Source organism: Pleurodeles waltl, chromosome 7, assembly GCF_031143425.1.
Source record: "Pleurodeles waltl isolate 20211129_DDA chromosome 7, aPleWal1.hap1.20221129, whole genome shotgun sequence".
NCBI lineage: Eukaryota > Metazoa > Chordata > Amphibia > Caudata > Salamandridae > Pleurodeles > Pleurodeles waltl.
Genome location: NC_090446.1, coordinates 905264334 through 905281795, shown reverse-complemented (window position 1 = coordinate 905281795; position 17462 = coordinate 905264334).

Below are 17462 nucleotides of genomic sequence, written 5' to 3'. Positions count from 1 at the left end.
AGACGACTTGCGGTCTGCGAGAGACATGCCACAGGCCGTGAGGGACAAAATAGACAAAGAAGTGTCATTGGGCAGAATTGTGGGCCCGTTTTACGACTGGCCAACTCAGGATCTTATGATCTCACCGCTAGGCGTGGTCCCAAAAAAGGCGGTAGGTGAGTTTGGCCTTATACATCACTTGTTACTGCCGGAGTGGGCGTCAGTGAACAATTTCATTGCTCCAGAGGACACTAAGGTGGTGTACGCATCTGTGGACGATGACATTAAGCTAGTTCATGGGTGTGGCCGGGGATCGGAGTTAGCCAAATGAGACATCCAATTGGCTTTCAGGCTGCTGCCCATACACCCAGATGATTTTGAGTTCTGGGAATGTAGCTTGATGGGCAAATCTATGTTGACAGTGTACTCCCAATGGTTTGCACCATCTCATGTGCGCTGTTTGAAGCATTTAGTACCTTCTTACAGTGGGTTTTTGTTAAAGTAAGTGGGCACCGTGAGGTGACTCATTATTTGGATGATTTCCTTTTTGTAGGAGCGGCAGGATCTGGGGCTTGTGGGAGGGCCCTGGTTTCCTTTCAGAGATTGTCTCACCAGGTGGAGGTGCCATTGGCTCCTGAGAAGACGGAAGGGCCACATTGTGTGCTGACATTTTTGGGCATTGAACTGGATACAGAATCCTTAATGGCAAGACTACCAGCTGTTAAAGTGGGCGACATATTAGAATTTCTGGGACGCATACGGTCCTTGAACAAGATTGATTTGCAAACAGCGCAGAAGTTGATGGGTTACCTCAATTTCGCTTGTAGGGTTGTCCGGGGGAGCAGGACTTTTTGTAGGTGAATAGGGCTGGCCATGTCTGGGGTCGCTCTTCCACACCACAGGATTCGCTTGTCAATGGGGCTGAGAGAGGACATCAGGGTGTGGGAAACCTTTCTGACACATTTCATTGGTGTCTCCATGTACTTCCGTGAGGAAGACACGATCTGGCAGGTTCAGATATTCTCGGATGCAGCAGGAGCTACAGGCTTTGGGCTTTTTGGGGATGGGAGATGGTGTGCAGCGACATGGCCAAGACAATGGCTTCAGCAAGGTAGGAGCATTGCTTTTCTGGAATTTTTTCCACTACTGGTGGCACTGGCAATATGGGGAGATGAGCTTGCGAACAGGACTGTAGTTTTTCATGTCGACAACATGACAGTTGTAGAACTAGTGAACAGACAGAGAGCGAAAGATCTCAGGGTGCGTTTATTGCAGCATTTCATGCTTCGCTGCTTATCCTTGAATGTTATTTTCAAAGCTGCACACATACATGGGGTGTACAACGAGATTGCAGATTCCCTGTCTTGTTCACAGTGGCAGCGATTTCGCAGCCTGGCACCAGGAGCAGAACAGAACAAGACAGCGGTCCCGGCAGACATTTGGGAGTGGGGGGCGTGATGATCACTGGGCTGGTGGAGATGTCTTTAGCGGAATCCACCCAGCGGAGTTACCGACTGGCATGGTTGGAGTTTCAGAGTTATGAAAGTTTTTCGGGCAATTTCTGGCTACAGAGTAACAGAGAGGTTGAGTTGCGCGTGTTGCATTTTGTGTTTTTTCTGATACAGAAGGGTTTGTCGCCTGCTACGATTGGGGGCAAGTTGGCAGGCGTTTCCTTTTATGGGAAGCTGTTTTTTGGTTGCGATCAAGCTATGGATGACCTGTTGGGGAAGATGTTGAAAGGTTGGGGACGGGTCAGAGTATGGTCAGTTAGGGCGGTCAGGGAACCAATTACGTTTGAGCTGTTGCTGGAAATATTGCATGTTTTGCCAGTATGCTGTGTGGACGCCTATGAGTTGGCTGTTTTCCGGTTATGCCTGGTGTGGATGTTTTTTGGCGCTTTTCGGGTGTCTGAGCTGGAGTGGGAAAGGCTGCGGGTGTGAAAGTTGGGGAGGTTTGTATGCAGGGGAACGTTTGGGCATATGGCTCAGGTGCTCAAAAACTGATCAGTTAGGGAAAGGGAAATGGGTGTGGCTGGAAAAAGCGTGTGATGCAGCAGCATGCCCAGTTTTGGAAAGGATGAGTTTTCAGGTTTTGAGGGGGTCCTTCGGGGGAGTGGGGTTTTTACTCATGTTACTGGAGCTAAGCTTACAATCTTCCAGCTATTGCAGGTTTTAAGGATGGCATTGTGGCAGACAGGTTGACAAGCGCTAGGTTTTGGCACACATTCGTTCAGAATTGGGGCAGCTACAGCTGCGGCGCACCTAGGTTGGGACTGGGCACAGGTTAAGAGAATTGGGAGATGGAAATCTAGGTGCTGTGAGCGTCATGTGAGGCCTTGAGGGTGGGCATCGAAATTCTGAGTAAGTTAGCTGAGGAGGGGGGAGGAGTTCTGGCGTTTGGTATGGGAAAGATGGTAAACGGCGATATTACAGTCTGTTTTCTTTGCAGGTTGTGTGTCCAGTCCCAGGAGAGAAAAATGGTCACATGGCTGGTCGGGCACTTGTTTGTCCACTGGGCGGCAACATTTGCAAAGAAGCAGATTTACGGATGCGCATTAGGACTGCCTAGTAACCAGAATGAAGTATTCTGGTGGGGGAAGAGTGGCATGAGGTGGTGTAATTTGCTTTAATTCATAACATTTGTTTTACCAAATTGGGGTTGTCCTGACCTGCTATTGATCCATCTTGAGAGAATGATTTGGTGAAACTGTCTGGGCTCACCCTACTGCAACATATGCAGCAAGACTTGGAACTGCTCAAGCAGAAAGTACACGGCACATTCTTAGTGTGGACGGAGTTTGTGCCTTGACAAACATGGAGAGGGGCTATGAAGCAGGGAGCAATGGAACGGGCTTAAAGGAAGCTCAATCGGGCTATCAGGCTTTTCTGTTGGGCTCATGACATCAAGGTTTTAAGACACGAGGACATCACAGAGCAAGATGAAGCCCTTTTCAGGGCAGATGGTATGCACCTGTCCGAGTTGGGAAATGCTTTTTATCTTACAGATCTTAGGCTACTTGTGGGTGACTTGTGGGGTGAGAAGATGTGGGTCAGAGAGAAGGTTTAAGGATGTAATTTTGCAGTAGTGTTCGCTGGTGGGGCAGCAAAACGCCAATAGGGTTTGTGCTGGGTGGCAGTAGATGGGGTAGGGTGGAGAGTTAGATGCGGGCCTGGAGACCCTTCCAGTGGAAAAAAGAAGCAGGTGACGGATGAGAGTGTGGGGGATGCCCGAAGCAAGTAGGGCATGAAAGGAAAAGGGGAATGTGTGGGGGAATGGAAGTGAAAAGTGAAGGGATGAGTGAAAAGGATGATCAAGGAGACATTAAAAGGGTGGGGTTCCTAAGTTGGGTTTGTGTTGAAAGTTAAAAGTTATATACAAGTTGCAATCATGTCCTTAATAAATGGCCTTTTACACTAAACGGACTGTGTCACTGAATGGGTCCCGACGGAGGGTCCCATGGAGAGAGAGACATTGTCTAGTCTCTCTGCGGGAACGTTCGGAAGAGGAAGTGACGGGACGACAGGATTGGACCCAGGTAAGTGGGGGCGGGACACGGGGAAGGGGTTTGTTAAGGGCTGAAGGGGAGGGACAAGCCTCTTTGGCGCTTGCTCATCGCGCGGTGAAGAAGTTGGCCACCCACCGTGCAGGAGGAAGAGGATGTGGGAGAGTGTGATGCTGTTTTAATGGTAGGAGGAGATTGTAGGTGTGGGGGTGTTTTGAACGCCGGTTAGGGCAGGTTGTGACCAATTGCGAGGCAGTAGATGGGGGAGGGTGGAGAGTCAGATGCGGGCCTGGCCACCCTTCCAGGGGAAAAAGAAGTAGGTGAAGGATGAGAGTGTGTGGGATACCCGAAGCAGGTAGGGCATGAAAGGAAAAGGGGAATGTGTGGGGGAATGGCAGTGAAAAGTGAAGGGATGAGTGAAAAGGATGATCAAGGAAAAATTAAAAGGGTGGGGTACGTAAAGTTGGGTTTTTGTTGAAAGTTAAAAGTTATGTACCATTTGTAATCCTGTCCTAAATAAATGGCCTTTTACACTAAACAGACTGTGTCACTGAATGAGTCCCGAAAGAGAAATGAGCGAAACAAAGAGTAATTATGAAATGCTGTTAATTCAGGCATACAACATCCACAACAAAATGCAAGTAAATGCGCTTGCACACGGTGTGCAATTAATTGTTGCGAAGGGATACTAAATGCAATCGCCCTGTTTCACACGATGATTGTCTCCATTTGTGTTGAAACGTACATCATACTAGATGCATGCAACATGGTATAACACTATGTACAAACAATCCACTAGAGGGCACTGCAAGGCATCTATGAAATAGGGTTTGGTCAGTGGACTGTAAGCGATGTACACATAACAGCAACTTTTGACAGAAAGATAACAGTAGGGAATGACAGTGAAAATTACATTCAGATAAGCATCGAAACATCTACAAAAAAATCAGTGTCATGCGCAACGATACATAAGGAATTCAAACATTTTTTATGAATGATGGATGTCTTTCTGGGGTGCCGCCACGAACAAAACCCGGGGGTGAGGGAGGCATCAGAATCGGGCAGCGAATAATTAAACATGACATTGCATAAAAGAGAAATGGGGGAAACAAGAAGTCAAATTCGGCAATGTTGTCAATTCAGGAATACAATGTCCATAACAAAAGCCAAGTAAATGTGCTTGCACACGGTGTGCTGTGATAGTGAGCGCTTTAAATACCTGCGGTCGCCAACAAAGCAAACAACATGCTATTTAAAACCACAAATTCGTTCAGTGAGGAATACTTTCTGCTGTGGGGAGATAATAAAAGTTAAGCAATAAATGCTGTGCGGCGATCAAACTAAAGAAGTTCCACCATCAAAGCGGCAAGAGGCGGAAGCGAATGAGTACTTGGAGTCTGATAAGAGAAAAGCACACAAGGAACATAGAAAAAGAACGCTTACAACCATAAGAAAGGAGGAAAAGAAAATTGACAAGCACCCAGAACAATAATAAGGGAAGTCGAAGGAAGGCGGGATGTAAGCCCTTTTTAAGGTATGTTTATTACAATAGATTTCACAAGGGCAGCGCAAGCGTGTGCCCGCAAAACTTAAAAGTAACATTTTATTTTTTCTTCCCATAATAATTCATTTTATAGCTTGAAAATGTTTTATGTTGTTAATCAACAAATAATTCGTGTTCCATACCTGTTTCATTGCTGGAAATTCCGTTTTTGAATGTTCCATTTGCTTTTAGTTGAATTTTGGTTCTGCGGTATACACCTGGTAGGCAAATATGTTCTGAGCATTCCTATATTTCATAAAAATAACCTGTAATTTAAAAAACATGGTATGCCACAGAAATAATAATGAAGTGAAGCACTGAACATTATGTTTGTTGATTTTAAAGCAATGTAGCTTTCCTAACTTTAAGAACGAGCTCCTTAGGTAGAACTTTCTAAACACCTGTACTTTTTTTTAATAATGATTGATAGCAAAGAATATTGTGGTAGCAAATGTTTTTAGGGGTTGTTATGATCACAGATACAGGGACAACTATGTCTTCAATTTAGTAGGACATCTACGGCAGGAGCTCTACTGTAGTTGCCTTTGTTAAAAACTACTGTGCTGTAGTTGGATTTGTCACGAGGGTGCTAGGAGCGCCTATTTGCTGGGGAGACTCAGTCCCAGGATTGTTCTTGACAAGAACTCTTCTGTACACTTTGGGGAACAAGTGATGACGCAGAAATGAAGGTTTTACATTTATTAGCGCATAAACGTAGTGCTGCAATAATCAAGTGTGACTTTAACCGAACTAATAAAGATTGTACGGGGACAAATGTGCCCTCAGAGTAGTTTGCCAACATTTATAAGCGTGCTTTATATAACGTGATGTATTAGAATTGTACTAATCTGACATAACCGTAAACGTGTGCCATGATTTGCTTGTTTGAAATGTTTTAACTTAGCATAACTTTAGTGGAGGCTTCGGCCTAGTTGCCTTGTCTCACGGTTTAGATGCTCGTGTTTTTCTAATGTGCTAATAAAACGTGTATTCTTGCTTGAAGCTGTACTTTTCCAGTGAGATCGGTTCACATGCTTATCTTTAAGGTTTCGTGCCAGCCTGGCATCTTCTTCTTTGCTCCAAGGTCAATCTGCAGGTGCAGACAATGGAAGCTCTGAAAGTGAGTTAATTGGTAAAATATGTTGCAACTTACGTTCCCGACTCCAAGGATAATGTATGCCTAGGTAGAAGCTTGTGAATTGTTGTTTTTGATTGGACAATTTGAAGCCAACCTATGAACCCTCCAATGGAAGACCCTACTGGATTTGAACTGTTGTTTATTTAAACTCGGTGCACAAGAAGAAATCGGACATTACCAGCAGACATTACCCATCGGCCATTACCCATCGGACATTATAGCCATTATAGCCATTAGCCATTGGACATTAGACATTACCCGCCATTTTGCAGGACATTGCAGCCATTATGGCCCATCTTGCAGACTTCGTCATTTTGCCATCTTCTACGATGTCAATTGATGTTCGACGCCATTTTAAATGAGACTTTGATGCTTTCTCTAATCGAGAGAAAGAGACTTTAAGTAATTCTCGCCCTAGAGACTTTAACTTCGATTTGCCCCTTTGCATAAAGTAGTAGTTTTGTCCTTTTGCCGCTGTGAGGCAATTGCCCCGTCCACCCTGCCCCTTTGCCCCGTCCCATGCTGATCGAAGCCGGTACCTGTGAGACGAAGACTTCCTTGAATGCTGATTGAATTTGGTAAATATGAAAGGAAAATGTACAATTGCATTGTGTTTCTTTTTAGGTAACCAACTGCTGATTTTTGATAAGAGCCCTAGTTAGGAGTTTTCCAAATGAATGTTGCTAAATTGTTTTTGCATGAAATCCCACATGCAGATGCTAATTTGAGGTTAGATGAGGATTCATTTGTTGCACGATGCAATTTGAGACCTTGTAATGCTGACTAATGTATGCAATTAGCCCATTACAGATTATAGTTTTAGTGGTTTGTGTTGCTATCATCGAATGCATTGTTATTCAAATGCTGCATAGATTGCATCTGTTTCGCCGTTATGGACAGCTATTAATGTTCATTTACATATATCATTTGGTGTTGAGACACATTTATATCGTGCTAGCTTTGTTAATATAGGGAAATAAATTCATTAACTTTGAATAAACTGGTGTGGTTATTCGTGGCCGGAAGGTCATGGTTCGCCGAAATGTTTTCTGGATTAATTGTGAAGTGTTATGTTGATCAAGGTATTGCTTATGTTCGTTATTGATTATTGATTTGATTAAATTGATTACTCTCGGGTGAAGAGAGCCCCACTTGGTCAAAAGATTCATCGACCCAAGAGCGTCCAAATACAGGTAATTTATTAGGTCGGAACGCTCTATCAGTAGATGGTAGCAGAGGATGGTTACGCCCTTTGGGGCCCAGCTCGAGAGGTAATGGTTTCGCCCTTTGGGACCCCACTCGAGAGGTAACGGTTACGCCCTTTGGGACCCCACTCGAGAGGTAACGGTTTCGCCCTTTGGGACCCCACTCGAGAAGTATATGGTGTTGAATTAGATTTTCTTGGGTAAAACAGATTGAGAGAATGATGATGCCCTAAGTCCCCCGCGACTTTCCCGGGATCTCGGAGCTTGCGAATGGAGAGAATGGAGGTGTGGAATCGGCGTTGGCGGTACTAGTGACGGTATGAGTGTAGTTAGGATTTTGCGCTTGCACAGCTTATTGCTGCAGATTGTTTGAAAAGGTTGCGAGGATTTTAGAGAATAGCGGAGGTGCGACTCCGAGTGTGAGAGTAGGGAAGTCGTCGAACTTCATGTGCATGTGGCGCTTTGTGCAGAAAAAGGTCCACGTGGTTGTTGTTGTTGAGACGGGCCCTGCGAGGTCAAGAGACTCCGGAGTATGTTGAAAAGTGTATGAGACACTTGTTTTATGTTGTGGTCTGGTCGGTTTAATAGGTTGACCGGGCGTGGTCAACGAGTCGGTACGTGTGTTAAGGGAGTGAAAGAAAACTTCGACTTCGGGCTTTGACAAATTCTAAGTGCACTAGAATAGATCACTGACAAGTTGAGAGCAGAGTCTGCGGGTCAGATTTTGCTTGCGAAAGTGGGGACCGAGAAAGATGGAATAACTGCTGAGGCTAGTGAAAAATCCCTAAGGTCCTGAAGCGATTGTGTTACCCCTTCCTGTAGTAAACCGACAGATCTGTTTTATATTTTTGGTTGCTCGCGATACATGCTAGAAGTTGTTACGAGAGGAGCTGAGTGAAGGAGGACAAGCCGCGAGGCTTTGTCAGCCGCAGTGTGTGTGAGTGTGACGTCACTGGGAGCCGCGCTGGGATAGGTTGGTTGCAGAGACGGGTCGCGCACGGATTGGACGCAGTCCGTGGGGCTCGATTGGAAGGGGAAAGGCAAGTGAAGAGTATTCCGGGAATTAAAGTCACTTATTGATTACAAATTTTGTGAAATAAAAGACGAGAAAATGAAATTTTTTAAAGCATTAAAGAGTGCGATGAAGGGGGAGTCTTACATTAAAGCGAGCGTAGGAGAGGAGACGCCACCCGAAGGTACACCAGCTTACATTGTAATGGAGGAAAAGGGGGTAGCTCCGTGCCTTTGGCTAAAGCAATGGCACAAGCTGACAGAGAAACATGGGAGCGTAGCGTTCCCGATCCATGGGACATTCAATATAAGGATCCTAGAGAATTTGAGATTCGCGATGTACGACATGAAGGTACCTCCAAGGCCAGCACAGTTTGAGGCTCTAGCGATTTGGGAAATAATGGCTAGACAGCAACAGCAAAAGAAGTTCGAGAACAGGATAAGAAAGGTAGAAAAGACACTAGCGGACGCTAGGTGGGATAATGCACAGAAGGTGTGGAGGTCAGAAATATTGCAGGGGATAAAATTGTTTCCCGCAATTGCTAAGGAAGAAGAGGCGACAGGCAAGAAAGCTACCTGTAAGACAAACAGGAGGTGTTCCAAAGATAGAGGAGACGAGTCAGAGGATGAGGAGTTCATCATGCAATTGCTGAACGACCGTCCACCACCTTATGTAGAGAGTGAACAAGGTCCAAGTACCAGTTCTGCCCCTCCGGCACCGGTACAGAATAATGAAATTCCGAATTCAGAAACGCCATCGGGATCTAAGGACCCGAGTTTACTCTTCACCCCGCAGATACCGCAGGTTAGGAGAATATATCCAGATGTGCCTATATTGAAAACAGCAGAAAATTATCAGCCGCAGGTCCCAAGGTACTACAGCAGTGACAACAGTACGGGAATGATTCTAGATCCAACCGTAATGGGAGTACAGAATGGTCGCAACCCAACATTGGCACAAGCTGAATCAACCCAGTTTTTGATGCCTCAAAAGCAGATGCAGGGGGGAACCGCACATGCTCAGATGACGGGGAGTCAGACGAGCATGTCGGCAATGATGACCCATAGTGTGGGAATGAACATGCCTCAGAACATGGGGAATGGACAGAACCCAGATGCGACATCCCTACCCATTACTGTAGGTCCACCGGTACCTTTGTACATTCAGCCTAACTCAGGTATGAGCGGTCAAGGATCAGTGGTGCAGAATGGGACGGAAAGGAGGTGCATAGAAAACACTCCAGAGACAACTCCGATAGCGGCTCAGCCAACTGGATCTGGGTCCTTGATGGAGTTTAGTCCCATATGTGCTCAGTCAACAGTGGTGAGGTCGAGTCCCCCACTGATGATACCGCTATCATCGAACACTGAAAAGTTGCCGCAACCATCAATGGCAGTCGATGTGAATGCTACACTGATGGGGTTGAATGCGCAACAGCTGACACAGTGGTTCAACAGTTTGAATTCCACACAAAGCTCAGCCAGTGGGAAGGGAGAAGACTATCTGAATAGGGTAAGGTTGAACATGGAAGCAGAAGAATTGGTGGAAGGGACTATGGGTTTGAATAGGTTAGAGTCCTACTCGGAAGAAGAGCTGAGGTATCTATGTCCCAGGATTACGAGAGAAGTGAACAAGGTACATAGAAGGTTGCAAGAAATAGCTGACAAAAACGGGGTTGAGATAGACAAGACAAAACACTTGAGCAGGAGCTATAGGTTGGATTTCGGGACCACAGACTTTGAACATCTGAGGTCAGCAGGCATGAAAACGCACCTTAGAGAATTGTTGCAGAGTGCACAAGTGTGGAGGTGCTTAGACAAATGGGAGAGCAGATGGGCAAAGAAAAAGGAAAAGAAGAAAGACAGTGTCCCAGAGCACAAGGAGAAAAGACCACAGAGTAGTGATGCAATAACCATGTTACCAATGAGGGAGACAGCAGGGGGAAAATTAATACATGTACCGTGGCACAGAAGCGACATTCAGTCTTTTACGGATGATTTTCCCAAACTGAGAGAGAAACCGATTGAATGGTATCAACAGACTGATAGGTTTGTGAAGCTTGCGAAATGTCTTTGGGAAGACCTGAACACCCTCTTTGAGATTGTGGTTCCGGCAGATTTGTGGGAAGACTGAAAAAGGGCTGTAGGTTGGCCGACAAGTGAACCAGAGAGAGACAGGGATACGGGTGCACCATCACCTATGGTAATGAGCTTGTACTATAAGGTGATTGAGCATTTGAAGACGAAGGTTGCCGCGAAAAATGTGGATTGGCAGAAGATTGATCGAACTGCCCAAGAGGCTAAAGAGTCGATTCATGGTTACTATGAGAGGTTGTTGAAGGCGTTCAAGAACTACAGTGGCACGGAAACAATAGAGGCGAAGGACATGCTTCATTTTGTGTTTAGATTTGTGGAAGGGCTGAGACCAGAGATAAGTCAGATGATAAAGACGCATTTGATTTGTTGGCAGTCGAAACCTATTGATGAGGTGTTGAATTATGCGAAATACTGTAGCGACGAAATTGAAGTGAAACAGAGAAGGTTGAAAGAGAAAGTGATGATGATGCAACTTAAAGCAGCTCAGACAGGTTTGCAAGGGTTCCAACAGCAGATACCGCAGCCGCAGCCGCAGGGAAATATGGTGTTTCAGCCACAGGCGAGAGGCAGAGGCAGAGGAGGCTTTGGGAGTAATGGTCCGGATTTGAACACTGTTGCAATTCCGAATGGTGTGCAGGCAATGAAAAGGGTGATGCCGTGTCACGTGTGCGGAATTGTCGGACATTGGAAACGCGAGTGCCCGATGGTGGTGCAGGAAGGTGCAGGTGTTGGTCAGCAAAACAATGATATCAATGCATTCCAGACAATGAGGGGACCGAAAATGAGAGGTCCAAACCCAAATTTTCAGACCATAAATCAGCTGCAGGGATTACAGCCCATGCAGCCGCAGCAGATGCAGATGCCCCGTATGCAGATGACGCAAATGCAGCCAATGCAACAGCAGTTTCCCATGGTACCTAATCAGCAAATGCAAATACCTTTGGCACCAGTGAGTCAGCAGCAAGTGATGGTTCCTTCACAGGTCTCGGGTCAGGTGATGAATACAAATGGCACAGTACAACAGTTCCCATTACACAGTGAGAATGGAATAAACAATGTATGGGAGAGTGAAAGTTTAGATGAGGAGGGAAATTGTGTGCTTGCAGCATCCTTGGAAGTTGATCAAAAGGGTCCGTATGTGGAGGGAAGAGTTATGGATCATCGTGTTTCATTCTTGGTTGACACAGGAGCCACACGTTCAACTGTTAGGAGCATTGAAGTACCAAATTTGCCACTCTCAGGGAGAACAGTTCAAGTAGTGGGAGTAGCAAACAGGCTCCTGACGAACCCAATCACAGATCCAGTACCAGTCAGAATTGGTAACTATCAAGGGTTACATAATTTTGTGGTATGCGACTCAAGCCCGATAGCACTGCTAGGGAGAGACCTATTGTGCAAATTGGGATGTTCGATTATGTGTTCGAACGATGGAATTAGAATTCAGACGAGCAGTGATGGGGAAGAAGAGGACAGTGTAGAAGGGGATGAGATGGAAACTGTTGATGAAGAATATCCTCTGATTAACCTTTTTCCGATGATAACTGAAGAAGATATTCCAGCTGAATTACGGGAAACAGTCGGAAAGGAGGTGTGGGATATGACAGGAAAAGAGGTGGGATTGGTGAAAGGAGTGGAACCAGTGAAAGTGACCGTAAAACCCAATGTAACTTTTCCCCAGACCCCACAATACCACATGGCACAAGACACCCTCATGAAAGTCGCCCAACTCATTGACGAGTTTGTAAAACAGGGAGTACTGAAAGAAGTGTTAAGCAGTCCATGTAATTCACCAATCATGGGACTAATAAAGCCGAGTGGAAAGGTCTGAATTGTGCAGGACTTGAGGAAAATAAATGACATCGTAATTAAATGCTGCCCTGTAGTACCGAATCCAGCTGTGATAATGTTTCAAATCCCTTGCGATGCCGAGTGGTTCTCAGTCATCGACTTGTCACAAGCATTCTTTTCGGTGCCTCTTCATGAGGACAGCCAATTTCTCTTTTGTTTCAAATTTTTAGACAGAGTTTACAGTTGGTGTCGAATTCCTCAAGGGTTTTCTGAGTCACCGTCAATTTTCAATCAGATTCTAAAGAAAGACTTGGAAGCGTTAGAATTGCCATTCGAGTCAACCCTAGTACAGTACATTGATGACTTACTGATTGAATCTAAGACAGAAAGTGGCTGCACAGCTGACACCATTGCTTTACTGAACCATTTGGGAAGGAGTGGACACAAGGTGTCTCCTTCAAAGTTGCAGTTCTGTCAGAAGAAAGTGAAATACTTGGGTCATCAAATAGAGAAAGGGTCACGGAGAATAATGAAGGAAAGAATAACAAGTGTACTTCAAATGAGTCCACCAAAGACGAGGAGGGAGGTGAGGAAGTTTTTGGGGATGGTGAGCTACTGTCGCCAGTGGATTCCCAACTTCTCAACTCTAGCAAAGCCTTTACTGAAACTGACCCAGAAGGATGCTTTGGATTAAATTGAGCTGAAAGGAGATGAGATGGATGCTTTTATTGAATTGAAAGAATGCATGTGCAGGGCTCCAGCTTTAGGTATGCCTGATTACACAAAGCCTTTCACATTGTTTTGTCATGAACGTGATGCATGTTCTTTGTCTGTCTTGACCCAAGCCCATGGTGGCATAAACAGACCAGTAGCGTATTTTTCAGCTACTTTGGATCCGGTCGCAGCAGCACTGCCAGGGTGTTTGCGCGCCGTAGCAGCAGTTGGTATCAGCCTCACTCAGAGTGAAGGAATAGTGATGGGACACCCATTAACAGTCATGGTCCCTCACTCAGTTGAGATACTTTTGACCCGCTCCCGAACGCAACACATGACTGGAGCAAGACTCACAAGGTATGAAACAATAATTCTGGGCTCACCGAATGTGCAGCTGAAAAGGTGCACTACGTTGAATCCAGCAACCTTGCTTCCCGGTGAAAATGCTGAAATTGAGAACGCTGAAGACGTCGAGCACGACTGCCTTCAGGTGACTGAATTTTGCACAAAACCCCGACCTGACATTAAGGATACTAAGCTTGATGAAAATGACCAAATTGTTTTTGTTGATGGGTCATGTTTAAGAGATGCATTGGGAATATTGAAAGCAGGATATGCTGTATGTACTGTAACAGGTGTCTTGGAAGCGTCCTGGCTTCAAGGAGTCTATTCCGCACAAGTAGCAGAGCTTGTAGCCCTTACAAGAGCATGCCAACTGTCTACATTGATGAAGGTTACCATTTACACTGATAGTCAGTACGGGTTTGGAATTGTGCACGACTTTGGGCAACTATGGTCACAGAGAGGTTTCCTGACCTCTTCAGGGTCCCCAGTGCAAAACGGGGAGAGAATAAGGGAATTGTTACACGCCATTCAGATGCCAGCCGAAATTGCAGTGGTAAAGTGTAGTGCTCATACAAAAGGACAGGACTATGTTTCCCTGGGAAATGCATATGCGGATCAGGTCGCAAGATTTTGTGCCTTGAACTGTATATTGCTCAGGGATGAATGGAATTTGATAAGTGAGCCAGAGCTCGAACCAGCTGAAGCATTTGCCTTGAAGGTCGTGGATACAATGGATGAGCTAAAAGCATTACAGAATAGCGTCAGGGAGGATGAAAGAGTTTCCTGGATTAAGTCACAATGTACAAAGAGACCAGATGAGTTATGGGTTTCAAATGAAGGAACATTTTTTTTAACAAATAGTCTCTTATCGCAGCTAGCGCGGTTCTATCATGGGCAAGCTCACCTAGGGAGAGATGCCATGATAAGATTGTTCAAAACTGATTGGTTTAACCCCAGATTCCGTCAAGTTGCAGAAGCAATTTGCCATTGTTGTGTCATTTGTCAGCAGATGAACCCAGGAAAGGGAACGGTTGTAAACATGAGCCACATTGGCAGGGCGGCTGGCCCGTTCAGCAGAATGCAGATGGACTTTATTGAGATGCCTGTGCATGGAGGTCTGAGGTATGTGTTGGTGATTGTGTGCATTTTTAGTCACTGGATTGAAGCATACCCTACACGTAGAAATGACAGCCTTACAGTTGCAAAACTATTGTTGAGGGAGTTGATACCACGTTTCGGATTCCCGATCTCTTTAGAATCAGATAGAGGAAGTCACTTCAATAACGAGGTGATAAAGTTACTTTGCGCAGCGCTGAACATTGAGCAAAAACTGCATTGTAGCTATCGCCCTGAAGCCTCAGGACTGGTGGAACAAATGAATGGTACACTGAAATCAAGAATGGCGAAAATATGTGCATCGACAAATTTGAAATGGCCTGACGCATTGCCTTTGGTGTTAATGTCAATGAGAAACACCCCTGACAGAAAGACTGGATTGTCCCCGCACGAAATTCTCATGGGCAGGGCCATGAGACTTCCTGCAGTTCCCGCAAACGCGCTTTTGAATATCACAGATGATATGGTGTTAGACTACTGCAAAGGTCTGGATGACGTGGTTCGCTCTTTCTCTCACCAGGTGGAAGCAACCACCTTGCCACCGATCCAAGGTCCAGGACACACACTGAAAGCAGGTGACTGGGTCGTGATAAAGAAGCACGTGAGGAAGTCGTGTCTGGAACCCCGTTGGAAAGGCCCTTTCCAAGTGATCCTGACGACCACTACCGCTGTGAAGTGTGCGGGAGTTCCCAACTGGATTCACGCCAGTCACACAAAGAAAGTGTTGTGTCCCACAGATGAGGAAGTTGAAGCGCTGAAACTGCCAGTACCTGATAACAAAGTGCTGAGCGCTGAGACAGAGCAAAACAGAACTAGAAGTGAACAGGCAGAAATAGAGGAGAGAAAAATATTCTCTGAGGACGAAACAACCGATTCACTTGGGGAAGACCAAGGAGAAACCTCAGACAGTGACGAAGCAGCTGAAGGTAACAAAGAGCCTGAAGCAGCTGAAAGTGACAAAGAGCCTGAAGAAAGTAACGGTGACAAAGGGCTCGAAAGAGGTGAGGAAGCAGGAGAGCCTGATCAGAGGAGGGCTTTCCCAGAAGCAGACGGTACAGAAAAAGAAAAGGAAAACCTGATTGACTCCCCAGAAGGAGGGGACAAGGCAGAACAGAACGAAACTGTTCAAACTTCTTCAGAAGAGATCGCAGGTCCATCAAGTGGACACAGTGCAAAGAGAAGACCAAGTATATCACCAGTAAAACTAAGAACTAGAGAAACGTTGAATGACAGTGAAGGGCCAAGAGTGAAAGAGAAAAGAAGGGAAGTGTCTGTCGTGGTACCAACATCAAGTGAAGGAAAAGACTTGGCCAAAGAGGAAAGTACCAGTGAGGCAGAATCAAAGAGAGATGCAAAATTGAAAAGGAAAAGGATACCAAACAGGAGATATTCCGGTCCAGAATGGGCATATGTAGTCAATGACGATTGGACCGACGAATTTGTATCTCTTAGCCTCGAAAACGAAGAAGAAGAGATACCAATAGAAAAGAAAAGTTTTATGGACACTATTGACTGAAAAAAAAAACTGATAAATGACATTGCTTGCTATAATCTAACGTGATACAACCAGCTGAGACATTGCTAAACCGGATGAGACATTTGCTAACTTGATAAGACTTTGATAACCTGATTGACTCTTAAACCCGATTTGAGACAACGTTGCTAACTGATAAAAGACTGAGTTATTGCCGAATTGAGACAAATGCTGCTAACCGATAAGTGACTGGGCTCCTGAAGAAAACTGTGTGAACATTGCGCTCGTTCAGCTTTGTAACTAATTGCTAAATCGTTTCTTTATAAGTGCTTCTAGCTCTCTGATTCTATACAGATCATGACTAGGTACGCTACACAAAACAGTAGAGTGAAATATTGTAAATATGCGTGTACAGGCTTGATAACTGCATGTGTACTAATAATAATGGCAATAGTGCTTGCAAGGGTGAGAATGAGAAAATTTATGCTTCTACTTCTGCTCCTGTTACTGTCACTGAACTAACCGCATTGAAAAGACTAGAATTAGATGAGAGACACTTGCATGATAAGAAGGAACTTTCGTATAATGTTTTCTATCGCCTACTAACAGAATATGTTGAGACTATGGATGCGAAAGATTGTTATGTGTGTACACAGATACCGACATCGGTAACGGAAGGGGTGACTTATCACCACATGCCTCTTACATATGGGATTACATGTAGTATAGTAACTTCTAGATTTTATGGTCAAACTAACATACAGTATTTTTACTCAAATTATGATGTTACCTTTGCATATGTTCCTATAATAACGCAACTAAGCCAGATTGCTAAAGATTGGGATGCTAAAATAATGAGGGAATTTTTCGAGCCAATGCAACCTTTTGAAACAGCTCACGCTCATAGGGAAAACTTTACCTGCTCGCTCTCTGCAGTAGAAATAAGCTTTTTAGATCGCACAGATGATAGAAGGGCACAAATGAATGCGAAATTAGAAAAAGAGCTAAGTAAGAGGACTTCAGTAGATAATTAGGCTTTTGCCGCAATAAAAACACAAGGGAAAATAGCTTTAGACGCTTGGCATGTAGGGAAATTTTGTATATATCGTGGTGAATCTTATTATGATAACATTTTCGTAGGAGCGAGTGAATGTAAACATACGTTTATCTTTAAGGCCAAATGGACATTCATGCTGAACGGACTTGACCCTGTCATACCTGGTGTATATTACATTTGTGGGCATAATGCCTATTATCGTCTTCCAAAGGGATGGTGGGGAGATGTTATTTGGGTATAGTGTTCCCAAAGGTTTATCAACTGGATGACTTATCGGTGATTCCAAAGACGCCTGGATCTCATCATATCCAGAAAAGAGAGACCACAGCTGCTGTGGTAGGAGATATATTTGGAGCCATGATTCCTTCATTGGGAGTTGTGTTGAATTCCATCAAAATAAGAAAGTTGTCTACTATAGTGGATAACATGTTGACAAAGTTTTCAGGTGCTATAATCCTGATGGATGCTGAACTTGCAGCGGAAAGAGCTATGA